Consider the following 20304-nt stretch of genomic DNA (forward strand, 5'->3'; position numbering starts at 1 on the left):
AGTGCATAGATTTTGAACTTCTAACTGTATTTTCATAAGTTTAAAGCTTTTCCTATTAATAAAGAGCCCGCCTTATTTATACTACAGCAAAGTAATTAATAGATAAACAATTAAATGACAGAAATTTCTCTACTCTATAAATTCACAGGAGAAAGTATCTTTTAGATCTTCAGAATTATGGGATAGTCTGGATAATGAATTACTTTTTGTGTAATTTTTGTCTAATTTTACACATGTAAATTCACTGGTCATTTAAATCATTTAATAATGTGTTTATTTTAAATTTTATTTAATTAATAACATGTTTATTTAATTAATTAGTAGGGGTGGGACTCAATTTAAAAAAATAATCTAATTAATTAGAGGCTTTGTAATTAATTAATCTTGATGAATTGCATTTAATTGCATAAGAAAATTTGCCCCAGAGCGCAAATGTTCTTTTTTAATTTAAAAGGGTTTTAGTGGGCAATAGAATCAAATAATAGACGGGGGGGGGGGGTGCATTTAAACTGCATTTAAATTCAAAACAGAGAAACAAAAATAATATCCCTGGTCAAAATTATGCAGACTTAAAAATAATAATAATAATAATAATAATAATAATACGTTAATAATATAATAGGTTATTTGACCAGCTTCACCTTTAAACTCTGAGTAACCTTAGCCAAAATTATTTTGTTCATTAGGGTAAAACACTGTGATCATCGAACATTTTAGTGCAAAAAATAACAAACCCATTGGACTCACAATACCTCCATGCTTATTTACTGTCCATCTCTTTCAGCCAGTTACTTAGACAGATTAGCCTGTTCACATTTTCAGAGCTCAAGGCAGCTTTTTTTTTTTTTTTGTTACTACATGATCTGCAATTGAGAACAGTCTCTCACATGGGACAGAAGTGGAAGGACTAATCAAATACTTGTGGGCCAGAACAGACAGCGGTGGGTGGGTCCCTTTTCAACTGGACCACCACTGCAGTGGGCAGTCTTTATCGCTGATGGTGGATTCTGCTCAGGGCCCTGTTACACAGGGCTTCCTCATCTGAATCAGAGTCAGAAGACAATGAAGAGAGGAGGAGGCTCTTTGTCTTTGCTGGCTCCTTTGTGGTGGCATCTTTACACTGTTCCTGCAGCAACCTCAAGGCTGGTCCAAACCTCTTCTCACTCTCCCCCTTGCAAGACACTTGAAATTCTTAAAGTGTGGGTCAAGCACAGTAGCTATTGTTAAAATCTCCCAATTCTTTTAATCTTTGGGCTGAAGGAAGGACAATACTCGGTGTATAAATGCTCAATCAACAATTATTTATTCCATACAATTCAACACTTTATGAGCATAAACCATCCAGATGGGGAGACATGCATGCAGAGGGTCACAGCAAATCTCAAAATGGTGACGGGTTACTCAGCTTCTTATAGCCTCTAGCGGCCCCCACCTAGTCGTAAAAGCCTAAACATTCACATTCTTTCTCTCACACGGCGCCTAAGTTATGACCTCGGCTCCTTGTTTTTCTGCTCTCTGTAAAGGTGGGGGCATGGAATGTGGTCTGTCTCTTCTATTATCGGCACAAGGTGCTCTGCACCCAACATTCTCTTCATGATTCAGCAGTATGCAATGTCAAGAAACAGTGTTACACATTCAACAGTATCGGATAATGCAAATCAATTTAACAAATGTAATAGTTATCACCTTCTTCTAATTCAGGAGAATAATGCAATCTAATAATGATTGAATAATAATGCGACTAAAACTGCAATCTTTAATTAGGGGTATAACGTGGCATAAGATAATATAATAATCTCACACTATCTTGAGCCAATGATGGTTGAGTGTAGCTAGGAACGCGAGGAAAGCAGCTGGTCCTGACGGTGTAGCCGGTAGAGTGCTTAAAGCATGTGCAGACCAACTAGCAGAGGTTTTCGCCACCATCTTCAACCTCTCACTACAGTCTGTAGTACCATCCTGCCTTAAGTCAGCCACCATTGTTCCAGTGCCCAAGAAGAACACAGTGAGCTGCTTGAATGACTATTGTCCAGTTGCTTTAACACCCATAATTGCCAAATGTTTTGAACAGCTCATCATGTCACACATTAAAGCTGCCATCCCTGCAAACCTCGATCCATACCAGTTTGCATATAGGGCAAACAGGTTGAAAGAGGATGCCATAATAACAGCTCTTCACAGTGTGTTACCTCTGTGTCCGCATCGGTGGCTTTCAGCTCAAACTCAGTGATGGTCTTTCTCCCACCCTCCTGGACCCTCATGCCAGGGACCTGAAGAAGAGGCAGGGAGTCGTCCACAGGCTTGATAGTGATGTAGAAAAGGGCAGTCCATTTCAACCTCGTTAGTTTAATATTAAAGCGACAGCAGGTGCAAAACTACAAAACTCTGAAACAGGGAATGGCTTGGCAGACCGTTGCTCTCTCCTGATCCCTCCTGACGGATTTTTGTCTACCTTTGATTTTCTTTGTGTCCACTCCACCAATTCCGGTGGTCTCGGGCAAATGCCAGTTCAATAAAGTGAGAAATTTCAGAGATGAATTCTTCTGCGTCTCTTTCCATTATACGTGTGATGTCTTATCCTTCGTATTTTGTTGTGACATGTGTTTGTAAGCCACCATGGCATTTTCTGAGTTTGTGTCCTCAATTTGGCTCTCATCAAATTTACAAGGGGATAAAACTAAACTGAGACTAAAGTTAAACTGAAATAACAATGCTTCTCTTTACTCTGTGTTGCCTCTGAAGATTAAAACCCAGTGGGAAACATAATCAGGTTTGTCTGCAACAATCCAACATCACTCAGGGTGAAACTAAAGGTGACTGTCTTAGAAACAAGAACCAGATTTTTTTTGCTTTCCAGGAGTCCTGTTATCCTCACTTATTGTGGATGCAAAGACCTGATACAGCCGTTTGTAAGACGACACATTTATGGTTATTCCTGACATACAAAGTGTGCAACAGACACATTACATAGTTATCTATGATGTGCATTAATGAGGAAAAGACTTAGACTTAGAGCTTTTTATTGTCATTGTGCAGTTTCTTGCACAGCGAAATTGGGTAGCTTGACCACAAAGGTGCAAAAGTAAGAAGAAGAGAAACCAATATACAAAAAAGGGGGGAAATAAATAAATAAAATAAAATAAAAAGCAATGTATATGTATACATATATGTGAGTGAAACTATATACATGGTGTATGTGTAAGAAATATTGAAACAGAAACATTGTGGGTCTGTATACAAGGGCAGTTATATAATGTAATAAATAAGGGTGGAGGGGCTATGGTCATTTAGGGTGGAGATGGTAGTTCTACTTGGACCAAGATATTGCACATGAACCAAAATATTTTGCACAGAACATGGAAAGACTGAAATATTGGACAGAACTTCTTTTTAATTTCCACTTTCATTGATTTCCAGCTGTGATATTTCATTTTCCAACATTTGCACATCGAAAAGTTTAATAAACCCATAATACTATCATATAAATTGCAATATTAAACAAAACAAGGAGTCAAACAGAAAAACAAACAAAATATGGTTTTAAATCCTGATTTGTATCAGCTACCAGTTAACCTACATTTGTTCCTTTCAGATTAATCAAAGTTTCTTTTAGTTGTTGTTCTAACTGTCTGATCAATACAATCGATAGAACTCCACTCAGTTCTATCGATTTAATTTAGCCTGATTCAGTCCACCCAATGCTTTCACTCACTGTATGCGCAAACTGTCTGGTTATGATACCCAGTAACACTTCAACGAGTTACCAATACAACTCAAACAAAATTAATTCGTCTTGAAAGGTGCTATATAAATAAAATTGTACTTTTACTTACTTTCTTTACTCACTTTTTATGTTATTGCAATAACACTTTTCCTTTTTCTTTTTTTTTTTACAAAAATAACAGGGGTGGAAACTTTATGATGTACAACTTTTAGTCCGTTATTTGCAGCACTTATGTTAGCAGCATTCAAACGTTCACCAGTAAAGCATTTTGAAACATTTGGATCCTTTTCATAGTCACGGTAAACAGACTCCAACATGTCTCAGAAAGAGCAAGAAAGACAAGAAGTTGACCCCAGCTCTATTCCATGGTATGAGTCCCTAGACCCTTATATCAGCTCTCTTCCTTGGGACGAACAAGTAGAATTAGAGGAAAAGTGATTAGAAGAAATGGAGAATGAAAATCGCATGAACAGAGAGAAGATTAAGATCCTGACGGAAGAAAATGAGAGAAAGAGTGTTGAATTAGAAAAATTATCCTACCAGCTTCAAGAAAAAGAAGGTATTATTGAGGAGAAACAATGGGCTCTCCAAGATAAGAATCAGGAGCTCCAAGAAAAGCTTGATGAAGCTCTGGAAAAAAATAAAGATCTGCTCCAAAAGGAGAAAAAAGAGAGCATAAAAGAGGAAAATATGGTCAAGAAGAATCAGGAGCTCCAAGAAAAGCTTGACCAAGCTCTGGAAAAACTTAAAGAAATCCACCAAGAAGAGAAACAACAGGCCGAGCAGAGAGACATGCAGAGCAAACTCCAAGGCATGGAGGAAAAATACAAAGCGCAGCAGGTAAAGTATAATAAAACTCTGCACAAAAATCAACAGTTGCTTCAAGACAAGAAGCAAATGGAAATGAAACAGAAAGAAATGGACTCCGAGCTTGAAGAGATGGAGGAAAAACACAGATTGCTCCAAATCAGGCTTGATAAAACAGTGCAGAGAAATAAAGAGTTCATTCAAGAGAGAGAGCAACAAGAAATGCTTGAGAAAGAAACGAACTCCAAGCTTGAAGTCTTGGAGGAAAAAATGAAAATGCTCCAAATAACTCTTGAGGAAACACTGCTCAAAAATAAAGAGATGCTTCACGAGAAAGACCAACAGAAAATACATCAGGAAGAAATGGATTGCAAGCTGAGGAACATCGAGAAACAAAATGAAGGCTTGCAAGTAATGCTCGATGAAGCTCTGGAAAGAAATAAAGAGATCCTCCAAGACAAGAAACAACAGCCCGTAGAGCAGAGAGACTTGCAGAGCAAACTCCAAGCCATGGAGGAAAAATACAAAGTGCTGCAGGTGAAGCATGACAAAACTCTCCACAAAAATCAACAGTTGCTTCAAGACAAGAAGCAAATGGAAATGAAACAGAAAGAAATGGACTCCAAGCTTGACGAGATGGAGGAAAAACACAGATTGCTCCAAATCAGGCTTGATAAAAACGTGCACGGAAATAAAGAGCTGCTTCAAGAAAAAGACCAACAGAAAATACAACAGGAAGAAGAAAAACTTATTCTTCAGAGGAAAAATCAAGCACTCCAAGAATTGTATAATGAAACGAGGTACAAAACAACTGTACTGGAAGGGGAAAAGAAAAAAATGGAAAAACAATGCTCAGCGATGCAGAGTAGCATTAATGAAATGCTGAGAAAAAATACCGAACTTGAGGAACTTTCTAAGAACTTGAAGTACAAAAACACTGAAATCCAGGCGCAAAAGCAAGAACAACAGAAAACACATGAAGACCTGCAGTGTAAACTTCAAGAAATACAGAAGAGAAACCAGCAGCTGGAAGACATGCACAAGAAAGTAGAACAAAGAAATACAGATGTGCACAATGCAAAGAGAATAGAGGAGGCAACAGTTAAAGAACTGAAAGACAAGCTTAAAGAAAAACAAGAACAATTAGAAGACATGGAGAAAAGATGCAACAAACTTGAGAAAGAAAACACAGAAACAATGGATGAGCTGAAAACCCTCATCATTGAGAAAAAAGTGCTCGTTGAACAGTGTCTGAAAAAGAAGAAAAAACGCTTCCACTGGTTCTGGAGGAGGGACACTGCTGCTTCTCACCTGATGTAACCTCGTCTTCCTCCACCTCTATTCCATCTTAATTTCCCCCTTCCCCTCCCTCCTTTTTCTTTTTTCACCCTCACCCCCCGACCAGTCCCGGCAGTTGACTGCCCCCTCCTGAGCCTGGTTCTGCCATAGGTTTCTCCTTTAGGTTTCTTTCACTTTAAAAGGAGTTTTTCCTATCCACTGTCGCCTGGTGCTTGCTCAGAGGGGATTGTTGGGGTTTTCTCTCCTCTCTCTCTTTCCTTCTTGTTACGGCCCTAGCAGGGCCTCCTCCTGAAGGGGCCTGTGTGGGAGTGTCCTTCAAATCTCTCCTGCCTTAGGTGCCACCTTTTTCTTTTTACCTCTTTTCCCCCCTTCTACCTTTTCGTTTACCCAATAAACACAATTGGCCACATTTTACATGTGTTTGAAAAATGTCTTCATTCAACAATAATTCATCTTAGGTATAAAAACAAGAAATGGGTAATAGCTGCATGTGTGTTTGTGTGTGTGCATAATATACATACTTAAATTTTTAAATTAGGCACTTCATTACAGGACTGTCATTGTACCGAGGTACATTAAATAACATGAAAATGGATTTCACATGCCGCAGGTGACCTTGCCACGAAGGTATTATATTGTTGAATAATTTGCTCTGCAATAGCAAAGTTATTTCTCACCACAGAGGGGAGGGAATTTCACAAAGTCAAAAAAAATTAAAACTTGTAAACATTACACAAGGAAGGCAATAACTCATTCAACATGCCAACAAGGCATCGAGGAAATAAAGACATCTCAGTATCAGCTCTCTTCATGTTGTCTACTGACAGCTAAATGAGCACAATTCTATGGTCTTCTTGGCTTTTGGCATCTGTTTCTCAGCTGAAGGTTTATACATCATTATAATCAGGACAGCCAGGCTGGGAGACAGATCCAGTATTCTCAGTCAGTGATGAAAATCAAGCTTTTTTAGTTCCATCATATTCAAGTCAAAACTTTCTGGGAAGTTGAGTATATTGGATGTTTAATGGTAGAAACAGACTTTTTAGACTTCTAGAGACTGACTGATGTTAGTTTAAATCAAATCTGAATCCGATGTGCTTATCTGTCTAGTTGTGGTCTGCACAGATGTCAGGTTTTTAAAAATAATTAAAGGGCAACAGTGTGATGTTTTGTATTTATTTATTTCCTTTGTTTTTCCTTAAAGAAATTTGTATTGAAATAAAAACAAGAGCAAGAGCTTTTATTTTGTCCTGATGAAATCCACTTTACTATACTTGACATTCTTTTTTATTTATACAGATATGCAGATATACTACATGTGTAACATTCATTTCATTGTTTAAATGTTTAATAATAAAGTACATGAATAACTTGAGCTTATTATATATTATAGTAAAGTATATTTCCTATTAACTAGGCAGGTCATTCTCTTTCTCTTGACAACGCTGTCTTTAAATAAAAATATATAATTCCCTATATTCCTATCTATTCCAAACAACAGTAGTAAGTAACAAAGATTCAAATTTGTCTTTCACTTTGACTCTTAATTTAGTAATTAATGAACAAGAGGTTGGAGGTCAAATGTGGCACGATACCTTAAATCTTTCTATGATACTTTCTGTATGTGGACCAGAGATGGGCAACACCGCATAGTCTGATTACTTTTTTCAAGTAACGAGTAAAGTAAGGGATTACTATTGCAAAAAAGGTAATTAGATTACTGTTACTTTCCTGTAAGCATGCTCCGGTACTGTGGTACTAATCCACCGTGATTTCGTTTGCACGAGTGTCTCATTACAATGACAGTGCGGCGTTAGTGGCAACAGCTGTGTGCAGATCAAAAATGGATAATATAAGGAGTGCGCGAGAGAGTATCACCATGCAGCGTTTAAAGCGTGGAAGTACTGACCTTACTTTGAGTTTGATTCCGTAAAAAGTGACAAAAACATTAGCATCTGCTGTACACTGCGTGGGAAGAAAACTTTTTTTTACAGCGGAAAAACGCCTGAACTTCCAAGCAAGCACCGAGTACGCTGCCACGGGAATGCGAAATTTTTAATTTTTAATTTTTGCTTGATGCATAAAGTTAAAAGATTAAAACTAATAAAGCTAGTTTTTAAAAGAGACTTTTTCATTTGATTACATTTTATATGATGGATTATGCAGAAAAAGTAAAATTGGGCTGAAAGATCTATTGCTTCATCACCTATTCAGGTTGTAAATCGTGTTTTTTAAAAGTAACTAAGTAACTAATTACTTTTGAAAATAAGTAATCAGTAAAGTAACAGGATTACTTTGGGGGAAAATAATCAGGATTAGTTACTGATTACTTTTTTCAAGTAACTTGACCAACACTGATTGTGATTGCTTTGGCTGCAATCAGATTGCCATGGTCACCTGCAGTTTGCATGCAGGATGCCAACTACTCACCAAGCAGTGGAAAAAGTTTGGTTTGGTTGGTTTGGTTTAGTTTGGCTTTCATCTTTACTTTTGCGCTCTCCTGTGTCTCATTGTCTAATCAGCCCCTTGTGTATTTGTAATCCCGACTTTCCCTCTGCTTTGCCTCACAAACAGCATGCACGCCTGACTTGACTGCAGGATAAAATAAATAAGGTCATTATAAAATGAAAAGGAGCAGAGAGAAGAAAACATTTAAAGTCCCCCCATCAAACAAAGATTTATCAGTAAAACCTGGCTTTTGGCAGCGTTTGGGAGAACAATTCATCCCACATTAAATCAAAGTGTTAAGAATCAGATTTTTATCCTGGTAAAAGGGAGAAAGGATGGACTATAGCAGAGGAGGTGAAAAAAGCTGAGATTTATGTAGAACGAGAACAACACTGGAGTTTTATATCAGGAGGTGTGAAAAAGTGATATAGGTTTGAAAGATGTGAAGAAAGGATAGAAAAGATTGAGAGAAGGGCAAAGAAGTCATCGGAGGGCAGTACAGCAGGAAGAGATATGGACAGAGAGCTTCCCTGTAGTCACATCTGAGAGCGTGCAATAAACAGAAAAGTGAAAAAGGTGAGAAAATAAGAGGCTAAAAAAGACAGCTGCAAAAGATATGAGAGAGTCGGGATGCTGCTCAACCGTGAGGCACAGGGAATCCTTCAATATCCAGTAGCTTCTCATGTGGACACTGGATTCAAATTGCTGAACCAGTGCAATAGTTTGGCTTTATCCCCAGAAAGAAGCAAGAGGAAGCTTTTTAGTTGGAAACGGTGACAATAAAAATGTGCACAACTGAGTTTTCAGGGTTTATCATGGCTCAAAATGGGTCTTTGGGAGTTGACTACCCACAACTGCAAAATAAGTCTGTGTAATTTAAAAACAAATGCATCTTTTCTTTTCTTTTGCATGCAAGTAAGCAATTTATTTATATAGCACTTTCAGAACAACACAGCTGAACACAAACTTCTGTACACTTGGCATGCCAAAAATGACACATGAATAAGTTAAAAAAAAAAAGATTTACGCAAAATAAATAAACAAATAATAATAAAATGAGCACAAATAGCGCAAAATAAAAAAGTATAAAATTATAATTACGATTAAAAACAATAAAATCAATAAAATCAGTGTCCTACAGCGTCATATGCCATTAAATATTTTCTCACAATCTCATAAAGAACAGTGTCATTTATAGTTACTACCTCTACACTCTGCGTTTATGTGGTCATTTATATGGAGGTTCATACAAAACCTAAACTGTTTTAGGTTTTCTAGCATCACTGCTGATGCTTTCAATCATTGTTTCCACACAGATTTTGCTTAAATGTATTTAAATTTTGGGAAAAATCCATAAAATGAAAATGCATGTGCGCGTCACACTCCTGGTGTTAACGCACAAAACGAGCAGTTCCAGTACTTGCAGATGTTGACTTGTAATACACAACACTGCTAAGGGGTTAAATAAAGAAGCATAAGCAGATATTTACTTGATAAACTGTCTCAGCCATGAACAGAGCTCAACAAATGTTGTGTTTGTGAACACTAGAACCATTGTGCACTCTATATATGAAGACGTGGATTCTCCTTTTCACATGTTAGCATGTTGTTTGGCCCACAGCTGTGGCTTACATTACCACAGCTGTGATAAAATGATCAGGTGTACTTCTATGTCTATGAGGGGAAAGCTTTCCTTGTTTACATATAACATACTGCAGATAATGAAAGTCAGAGAAAGTGGATCATATTTTATACAAAGTGCTTAATTAAATGAATGAAGCAAAAAAATTTTCGGTTGTGGTTTCTGAGTTGTGAAATGTCTGCAGCTCTGGGAGTGGACTGTATTTGATTTGTCACATTGAAAGAGGGCCAGAAAATTACATAATCAGTGAAGCCAAACACATGTCTCTTTCCTAATATGGGCAATGTCTTTAGTAAAACTCAGCTGTAAGCATGTCTCCAGGCTCTGAATTGAAGGATTTTAGCACACAATGTTATGTGTTTTCAAACTCACAAAATCATGAAGTTTAAATACTTTTCTTCCCCACATCCTGTGTGCAAGAGTCAATTATAGGATCATTTGGAGAGTTATATTTCATTTAGCATGTTATCCTTTTTGAACGCATATCTGAAGGGGACCTAAAATAAAGCACAGTTCAGTCAGAGGGTCTCTTATTGATTGAAATCAACTTTTCCTACTTTTAGGAGATAACTGAAAGTACACATGAAAGGTGGTCAGTAGGTTGTCAGCATTATTTTATTAGCAAATTTGACCATTAGTCAGTGTTTCTTTTACCTTGTTACAGAGCACAGAGTTCTGTGAAAAGTTTCTTTCTCACATGAGCTAGAGCTAAAGGAAAAACTTCAGGCTCATATATGTTTTAAAAAGTGAATAAATAATATTATACAGGATGAACTGTAGCACGTAAACAGTTGATGATAGACTTTAAATATTTGACTTTTAGCAAGCAAGCAAGCAATTTATTTATATAGCACTTTCAGATCAGCCCCCAGCTGAACACAAAGTGCTGTACACTTGACATGCCAAAATGATACATTGAACATGTTAAAAAATAAGAAAAATAATAATATAAAAAATAAATAAAATATATATATATAAAAATGATTATTAAAATGACATATAATAAAATAGTATAAAAAATGATGATCAGAATTACATTTAAAACAATAAAATCAGCACATTAGATCAAAACAATAAAATCAGGGTCAGACTGTGTCATATGCCAAGGAGTAAAAATGGGTTTTAAGACGTGTTTTAAAAGTGAACAGTGAAGGGGCCTCTCTAATGTGCTGGGGCAGATTGTTCCACAGATTAGGAGCAGCAATAGAGAAGGCCCTGTCCCCTCTGAGCTTCCTCTTGGACCTGGGTACCTCCAGGAGCAGCTTGTCAGCTGACCTGAGAGACCTGGGGGGTGAGTAAGGATGCAGAAGCTCAGAGAGGTAAGTTGGGGCAAGACCGTTTAAACATTTAAACACAAACATGAGGATTTTAAAATGAACTCTAAGATATACAGGCAGCCAATGGAGTGAAGCCAGGATGGGAGTTATGTGCTCTCTTTTACGAGTTTTGGTTAAAAGTCGTGCAGCAGAATTCTGGACCAGCTGCAGACGAGAGAGAAGATGCTGACTAACTCCACAATACAGTGCATTACAGTAATCTAGACGACATGAAATAAAAGCATGGATTACCGTTTCAAGATGCGGCCTGGATAAAATAGGTCTTATCTTTGCCAAGCGCCTTAAATGATAAAAACTGGACTTGACAGTAGCCCTAATTTGACTGTCTAATTTAAAATCACTGTCCATCTTAAAACCCAGGTTTGTAACAACAGATTTAAAATACTCTGCCAGGGGTCCCAAATCAATAGCAGAGGGTTCACAAGGTCCACTAGGACCAAACAGAATCACCTCAGTTTTGCTTGAATTACACCTTAGAAAGTTTAGGGACATCCAAGATTTAATGTCTTCTAGACATGCTAGAAGTGGCTTAATAGAGAAGGCCTCTTTCTGCTTCAGAAGCAGATAAATCTGACAGTCGTCAGCATAGCAGTGGAAGGATATTCCATGCCTTCTGAGGATGGTTCCCAGGGGCAGAGGCCCTAAAATTGAGCCCTGCGGGACCCCAGACTGAAAAGTGGCAGAGGAAGACTCATACCCTAAAAAATTAACACTTAAAGTTCTGTCACAAAGATAAGACCTAAACCATTTCAAAGCAGTACCACGAATGCCTGCAAGATGGTGCAAGCGAGACAGTAAAATGTTGTGGTCTACAGTGTCAAAGGCAGCTGTTAGGTCAAGGAGGACAAGAACAACATGATTACCAGAGTCACAGGTAAGGAGGATATCATTAAAAACCTTTAAGAGTGCTGACTCTGTGCTATGAAAGTTTTTAAAACCTGATTGAAAGACCTCCAGGATACCATTCTCATTTAAAAAATCCATCAATTGGCAATGTACAATTTTCTCTAAGATTTTAGACATAAAGGACAACTTGGAGATAGGTCTGTAGTTAGCCAATACAATTTTATTTGATGTTTATTATGTTTACCATATAGATCAGAAACACTTTATCATTTGAATGACAAACTAAGCAAAAGATAAGAAAGAAGTACTGTGTCAGACTAAAAGAGTTGACTTTAGACTTAACTTGCTGTCGTCTGATCTTCGAGCTTACTGTATACCCATGAGGGTGGTATTTATGTTTTAATTACATAAAAAAAAAACAGAAATAAATAAATCCCCACCATAATATCACTCAGTACTCTTTATTGCCCTTAATGATATAAGCAGTAAATGACACTATAAACTGAGTTGATCTTACTTACTGGATATAATATGTTTTGGTCATGAGTCATGCTCTGAGTGCGTGCACCGTGACGGCTCCACTCCTTCAGTCATTAAGAGTGCAAGCCTGGGAATGCTGGGCACCCTGTGGCTGGAATAAGAGAGCTGCACACTGAAGTGGGAAATAGTGCTCCGATTACCACTGGGACCAATGTTACGTTCACCCTCCACATCTTCTTGAGCTCTTCTCTGAGCCCTTGGTACTTCTCAAGCTTCTGGTGTTCCTTCTTCCTGATGGTGCTGTCATTCGGTATCGCTACGTCTATCACTACGGAAGTCTTTTTCTGCTTCTCTCCACTCTCCACTATGTCCGGTTGGCCAGGCACCACCGTTTTGTCCATCTGTATCTGGAAGTCTCACAGGACCTTAGCTCGGTCATTATCGACCACCCTACGACTTCCAGGCCATACTCAGCACAGATGTCCTTGTATAATATGCCGGCCACTTGGTTATGGTGTTTCCTGCCTGCTAGCATCTTTCACCCAACCTTTACGTGCTGGATTTTCTCAGGGGCATCTTTACACAGCCTGCACCCGGGGTCTACCATCGAGGCTGGTAGACCCCAGCCTCTATGGATCTTGTGCTCAGAGCATTTCGCTGTGCTGCCAAGATTAGTGCCTGTGTGCTGTCTTTCAGTCCAGCTTTGTCCAGCCCCTGGTGGGATTTCTGGATGTCATCAACTTTTTCTATCTGATGGCGGTACATACCATGTAGGGCCCTGTCCTTAAATGATGGTTCTTCTCCTTGATCCTCCTCTTTCTCCGTTTCTCTGGTTTCTGCTGCCAGAGTTATTCACTAAGCATGCAGTCATTAGTGGCAACCTTCCTGATGTACTCATAGATGTCTGTTGTCTCATCCTCGACAGCGGTTCTGACACTCACTAGTCCTTGGCCTCCTTCCTTTTGCTTTGCGTACACTCTCAGGGTGTATCCCAACAGGGTATCTAATCCCTGGCATCTGATCACAGGTACTGATCACCCAGTTCTTCCCATTCAGCTGAGTCCTCAGGACTTGCCTTACCCTCTGCAGGTATTTGGTGGTTGCAGTCTCTTCAAGATTCCCATTTGCCTGTGGGATTCCCAGGTACATGTAGCTGTCCTCAGTGTCTCAATTGTTGCCTCCTGGTAGTAAAATCCTCTCAGTTCTGACTACCTTCCCTCTCGTTGATACTATCAAACTACACTTCACCAGTCTGATTGACATGCCAATGTCGTTGCTGTAGATCCTGGTGGTGTGGGTCAGTGAATCGATGTCTCGTTCACAGCTTGATGTCATCCATGTAGGTGACGTGGTTGATGACTGTGGACATATGGGATGCCACTTGTTGCAGAATCCAATCTCGATATCTCTCTGCGTAGGGACAAGCTCTGCAAAAGCTGTCCTATCGATGCATCAATCAGCATAGTGTCTGTGTCTTCCCCAGACTTTGATCCTACAATCCAGCTGCTAAAGGCAGAGTCTGCATTCATTGCTAAACATAACATTTCTCCACATGCTCATGCTTAGTGCGCATGTCGCTGATGTCAGTGCTTATGGGCCTGATGGTCTGGGCAGAGCACCATTGGCAAAATCATCCTGCAAACTTTGACTGCAAATCTGTAGCAGACTGCTTACGGTTTCTAAATGCAGACAGTGTGTGGAAACGGTCTTGTGGTGTCATGTTCTTGTGGTGTCAAGTTTAAAGATGCCCTATAGCACGGACCCTATCCACATCAGTTAAATGCAGCATGCTTGGAGCATATGATCGCTGCACCAGGGTCCATGCTCACAGGAGATACTGGGCGTTTATCAATATGCGTACTTGTGCGTACTTGCGTTCTCGTGTACTCGTGAAACGTCATCAGTCGGAGACCAAGTACTGTTCCAATTCGAGGTACGCATCACGCCGAGAACGCGAAAAAGTCCCGGATGTGTTCTCGATCCGCCCGTTTTATCGAGCATGCATCAGTGTAGACTTGGGACAGCTATATATCCCAGAATGCATTTCGTCCAAAACTCAACAGCGGACTCCCGGCACATCGTCCCCCCCCCCCCCGCTCGCGGACTTCTCTCTACTCAGGTTAAAGAAACCCCAGCAGCTGTCTATAGTATTGAGTGTCCACTAGAATAGAAATAAAAGCGTTCTAACATCTCACCTGCTTGTTTTTATTAAGGTATGTACACGTATGTACATGTACACTATTTTTATTAATAGAGGTTTCACTACTGAGGTTAAAAATGATATATAAGTCACTTAGATCACTTCTAAATGTTAATGTTTGGTTCATTTCAGTGTTTTATTTGTTCCTGAGTAAACCGGTTTGGCTGTGATTAAAGTTAAGCTTCATAACATGTTACTCACAGTTAAATTAGGAGGGGACGGCAGTAAAACCTCCGGACCTGTGACATCATCACGCACGCAGGTGTTCCGACTGTACAAATCACAGGTCCGTGCTCGCGATTTGAGAATTGAGAAACATCCCACGAGTCCGTGCTCGCGTTCTCGGGCGGTGCGCATCTCCCGTGCGTTCTCGGCGAGCACGTACTCACCGAAAGCACGCAGCGAGTACGCATCTGCCAGCATTTGGGCATTGATAAACGGCCACTAAGTAGGCACCAATCAGGCACTGGATTGTAAGCACCTGGGGTACCTGAAGCTAAAAACAAGAGTCAATAGCAGAATAAAGGGCGTTTCTCAATATGCGTACTTGTGCGTACTTGCGTTCTCGTGTACTCGTGATACGTCATCAGTCGGAGACCAAGTACTGTTCCAATTCGGCACGCATCAGCCGAGAACGCGAAAAAGTCCCAGATGTGTTCTCGCTCCGCCCGCTTTATCGAGCATGCATCGGTGTGGACTTGGTACAGCTAAATATCCCAGAATGCATTTCGTCCAAAACTCAACAGCGGACTCCCGGCACATCGTTTTCAACCCCCCCCACCGCTCGCGGTCTTCTCACTACTCAGGTTAAAGAAACCCCAGCAGCTGTCTATAGTATTGAGTGTCCACAAAAATAGAAATAAAAGCGTTCTAACATCTCACCTGCTTGTTTTTATTAAGGTATGTACACGTATGTACATGTACACTATTTTTATTAATAGAGGTTTCACTACTGAGGTTAAAAATGATATATAAGTCACTTAGATCACTTCTAAATGTTAATGTTTGGTTTATTTCAGTGTTTTATTTGTTCCTGAGTAAACCGGTTTGGCTGTGATTAAAGTTAAGCTTCATAACATGTTACTCACAGTTAAATTAAGAGGGGACGGCAGTAAAAACTCCGGACCTGTGACATCATCACGTACGCAGGTGTTCCAATTGTACATATCGCGAGTCCGTGCTCGCGTTCTCGGCGGGTACGTACTCCCGTGCGTTCTCGGCGAGTACGTACTCACCGAGAACGCAAGTACGTACTCGCGTACTTGAGCATTGAGAAACGGCCAAGCTGTTTGGCACTGGCAAAGAAGATCTGGCAATTTTTTATGGGCATAATCTACATACTCACCTCTGCCGCTCAACGCATGAATACATTTTCCTTACAAACATGGCCCCATTTAAGGGAAAATAAACAGACTTTCTGTTAGAGTTAAATTGTTAAATGTTGCCATTCTTGTACTTAAATCTGTAAGTCTTAGTTCAAACTGTATGATCAAAGACATTCCTTTGTTTCTGACCCCCTCCCCAGCCTGTTGAATGGTGGGGGAGGCTATAGTGTTTTATTATAGGCACATCCCAGGTGAAGGTTCTGTTTTCTTGTTTAGTAAACTTCCTGCCTTTATGACCCTTTTGGTGAACAGGAGGTCACACAAATGCACCCCCAAACACACACACACACACACACACACACACAGTGCCATATTTTTTATAACCATAGGGTTTTTTATAATGGGTGTTTGTGTAAACTGTGTGTCACAGAAATAAAAGGCTGCTGTGGGGTGATGGTTCTTCGAAGTGGTCTGACACTGAGGGCAGAAGGGCTGGCTGCTCTGAGATCCTTCCCTTGCTAGCATGTGAAAAACCGGTTGAGCTGTTCGTCTTGCTTTGTTAACGGGAATAAGTCTCTAAAGCAGCAGGGCCTGTGGAAGCGCAGACCCAACACTTTCCAATAGCATAAGTTTTATTGCCAGGAAGAAGTGCGACAGCAAAGAACTGATTGCCCAAATATAAATTTCATTACTTTTTCTATGAAGTTTATATGTTTGTAAAAATAAAGTAAACCATCTGCTCTAAACAGGTTTACATAGACTCAAGATTCCTTTTATCATTTTCTTGAAAATGTGTTTTTGAGCAGAAAAACTGCACTAATTAAAATAGAAGCGCCCATCAGGTTTTAAATCTGTTTTGGTTGTGGGTCCGTGTCTGTATGGGACAGCTTGTGGGTCTGGACTCAGACTCACAGTGTTACTGACCTCTGGTGTATTTAATTAATTCTTTTAGCACTCTAAATGAATTAATTTTATCGGTCAACCTCAGTCATCAAACTCAGGGGTCGAGGTTAATGCTGCTTAAGTCAAAACCATTGTTTTGCCCTGGTGGCCATTCTTCTAGTGGGCATTTCTCAATACGAAGTAGGCCTAGTGGCCCACTATAAAACCATTCTATACACTTTTACCAGATGTGTTTTCTGCTGTATGCAACCTTTTATGATTTGTTATTGTGGACCTGAGAGACCTCTTGTGGACACTTTGGAGTACTGCTGATAACGCAATCCAAAACCACAAACAATATTATTTTGTATCAATCTATAATACTTCACATTTTAAAAAGTTAAATTATGCTTTACAATACACCCATACTCACCAGACACAGCACCGAAGTCAAGTTTCTCCAAATCTGACAGAAAAACAAATTCAGTCAGGGAAATGATTATTTGATCTCCTGCTGAATTTGTAAGTTTGTTCATATGCAAAGAAATGAACAGTCGCTAATATTTATGGCAGCATCATTTCAATGCCGAGAGACAGAATATCAACCAAAAAAAAGGGGAAAAAACCCACATTATATAAAAGTTATGGATTGATTGGCATTTCATTGAGTGAAGTAACTATTTGATCCCCTACAACCCAGCCAGAACTCTAGAAACCTTCCAAACTCTCCACCATCAGTGCCAGAGACAAGATTGTAGACCTGCACAAGGCGGGAAGCGGCTACAAGACCCTCAGCAAAAAGCTTGGTGAGAAGGAGACCGCTGTTGGTGCGATTATTCAGAAATGGATGAAATATAAAATGATCATCAAACACCCTCAGTCTGGAGCACTATACAAGATTTTACCTCATGATGTGAGGATGACCATGAGAAAGGTGTAGTCAGCTGAGACTGAAGAAATCACTTGGATGAGTGATGAAGTATTTCTCTCACTGAAACATCCAGATGAACAGAATCAACCTTTTGGGCTCCATAAGGGTAAGAACTCTGGAAAAAGGATATTGGATGGATCATTAATAGTTTTATGAGCCTCGTGAACAACTTTTTTTTCAGTTTCATAGATAAATGAACTGACCCCTAGGGCCAGTCATTTGAATGTAATTTGCTTTTAAGGATTTTTCTTTCATAGTCTCTCTCCATTAAAATGAAAATACCATAAAAATGTCTGTTGTTTTTTGGGCCATTGTCCTTGCATAACCAAAGTGCGCTTGAGCTTCAGGGCACAAACTGATGGCCGGACATTCTTCTTAAGGATTTTCTGAGAGCAGAATTCATTGACCCATCAATTATAGCAAGTCATCCTTGGGGATCATTCAGATGGTTTGTTTGGGTTTTTTTTTTTTTTTTGCACATTTAAAATGAGCCTTCATCTTCTTTTTGGTCAGTAGAATCATGAACTCTGACTTCATGATTTTCTGACTTGTGAAGACAAGTGAGGCCTGCACTTCTTTAGATGTTGCTCTGTGTTGTTTTTTTAAGGGTTTTTTTTTTTTTTTGGTGACAACTTGGATGAGTTGTTGGAGTAATTTCGGTAGGCCAGCCATTCCTGGAATTAACTGTTCTTCCAGGAATAACTGGGTGACATGATGCTTTCTTCCAGAACCAATAAGAATAGAAAGATAGATTTACATCACACCTGACAGCATATTTAACATATTTTGTCTATCAGCAAAACAAGAAGTGCTAGATTGAGCAGTAAAAGAGAAAGTGGGTTACCAGCAGAAAGTGATAAACTAAAAAATAAATTACTAACTAAACTTGTTGAAAGGAAAGTGTTCAAAGACATTCCAGACTCTGGAACATAAAGCATTGCAGGTTTGGATGGTTGGTCTGCCATCTGCAGTTAAACAATGTAATAAACACTTGCAGCTGGTATTGAGCATGAAGTGAATTTAGAAGCACCCTCCCTTTCTGTACTGATTCTTTTATGAGTCAAAGATTGCAGATTTATTCTATTTATCTTCTTTCTTTTCTCCTGTCTTGCTGCAGCTGTGGGCACTGCGTGATAATAAGTTCTTGCTTGAAGAAATTCATTTTACTAGACTGTGCTATAACTTTATTTTCCATAAAGTGTGCCGCTCATGCTATGACTTACTTTTTTAAACCCCCCCCCCCCCTTTAACAATTTCCTGTATATAAATAGGGTAGTCACGTATCATATATGTCAGTCAGTAATGACTCACGAAAGTTACCTGAAAAAAGTCCAGACATTTGCTTTGAAGGGTTTGGTAAATCCTTTTCTGTCTATGTAGGATCTCTGAGCTCTGTGTAGTGTTCTCACCTCTGGTGCTCGGTTAGCTGATATATATCATAAATGAGCCATTTACTTGAATTAAACAGAGAAATTACATTGACAAAAATCCTCGGGTACCTTTTAAATGTCCAGTAACTGATGCTGTTCTTTCTAAATGAAGCTTCTCCCTTTCCACCACACCCTTAGTCACCCTAAGCTGTGACATGTGTCGTTTGTAAGTGGTGGAGACTTTTAGTTGCCATACTTTCTCATACATGTTTTCTTTTTAATAAAACAATCACTTCTGCTACTAACACAGCATTTTTTTTTTAACTATGCCAATTTAATGCTTCTTATTTTGCTGATGGCCAGAATATTTGTAATATGATGATAGTCAGGTGAGATGAGGTGAGATCTAAATTTTAACATATTTTATTTATTGTTTATTTATAAGTTGTAAATATCAACTTCTTGTATCCACAGATTTTTTTTGGGGGGGGGGGGGCTGCTGGTCTTTGGTTTGCTCTTATACAGAACACCACAGATTCAACAACAACAAAGGTTAATACAATAAAAAAAAGTCAACATTTATTTGTTTTTTACTGTGATATCATTCATATTCATATAACCATGTTTCAGTGAGCCTGCTGTGACTGTGCACCTAACACAAGTCCACAGATCTGGAGACACCGCTGAGAGCTGAGTGAACATTAAATGCATTTACACTCTGTATAGATGGAAGTATGCTAATTTTCAGACGTTGTTTACAGCACTGAATCCCAGCCTGACCACAAAGATTTCTCATGTGTGTGATTCGATGAATAAATATTTGTTAACAGGAAGAGTTACCCTCCAGTGAACCCACGCAGACACGGGGAGAACACCCACAGCCGACACTGAAACTCTCCACCCTGGACCTTCTTGCTAGAAGGTGGCTGGTGCCAGCACACAGCACCACCTGCTGCCCCTGCTGAACTTGGATCTAAATTGATGCTTAACGAAACTGTGAGATTTGCTGCTGC

Source organism: Oreochromis aureus, linkage group 12 (genome assembly GCF_013358895.1).
Source record: "Oreochromis aureus strain Israel breed Guangdong linkage group 12, ZZ_aureus, whole genome shotgun sequence".
NCBI lineage: Eukaryota > Metazoa > Chordata > Actinopteri > Cichliformes > Cichlidae > Oreochromis > Oreochromis aureus.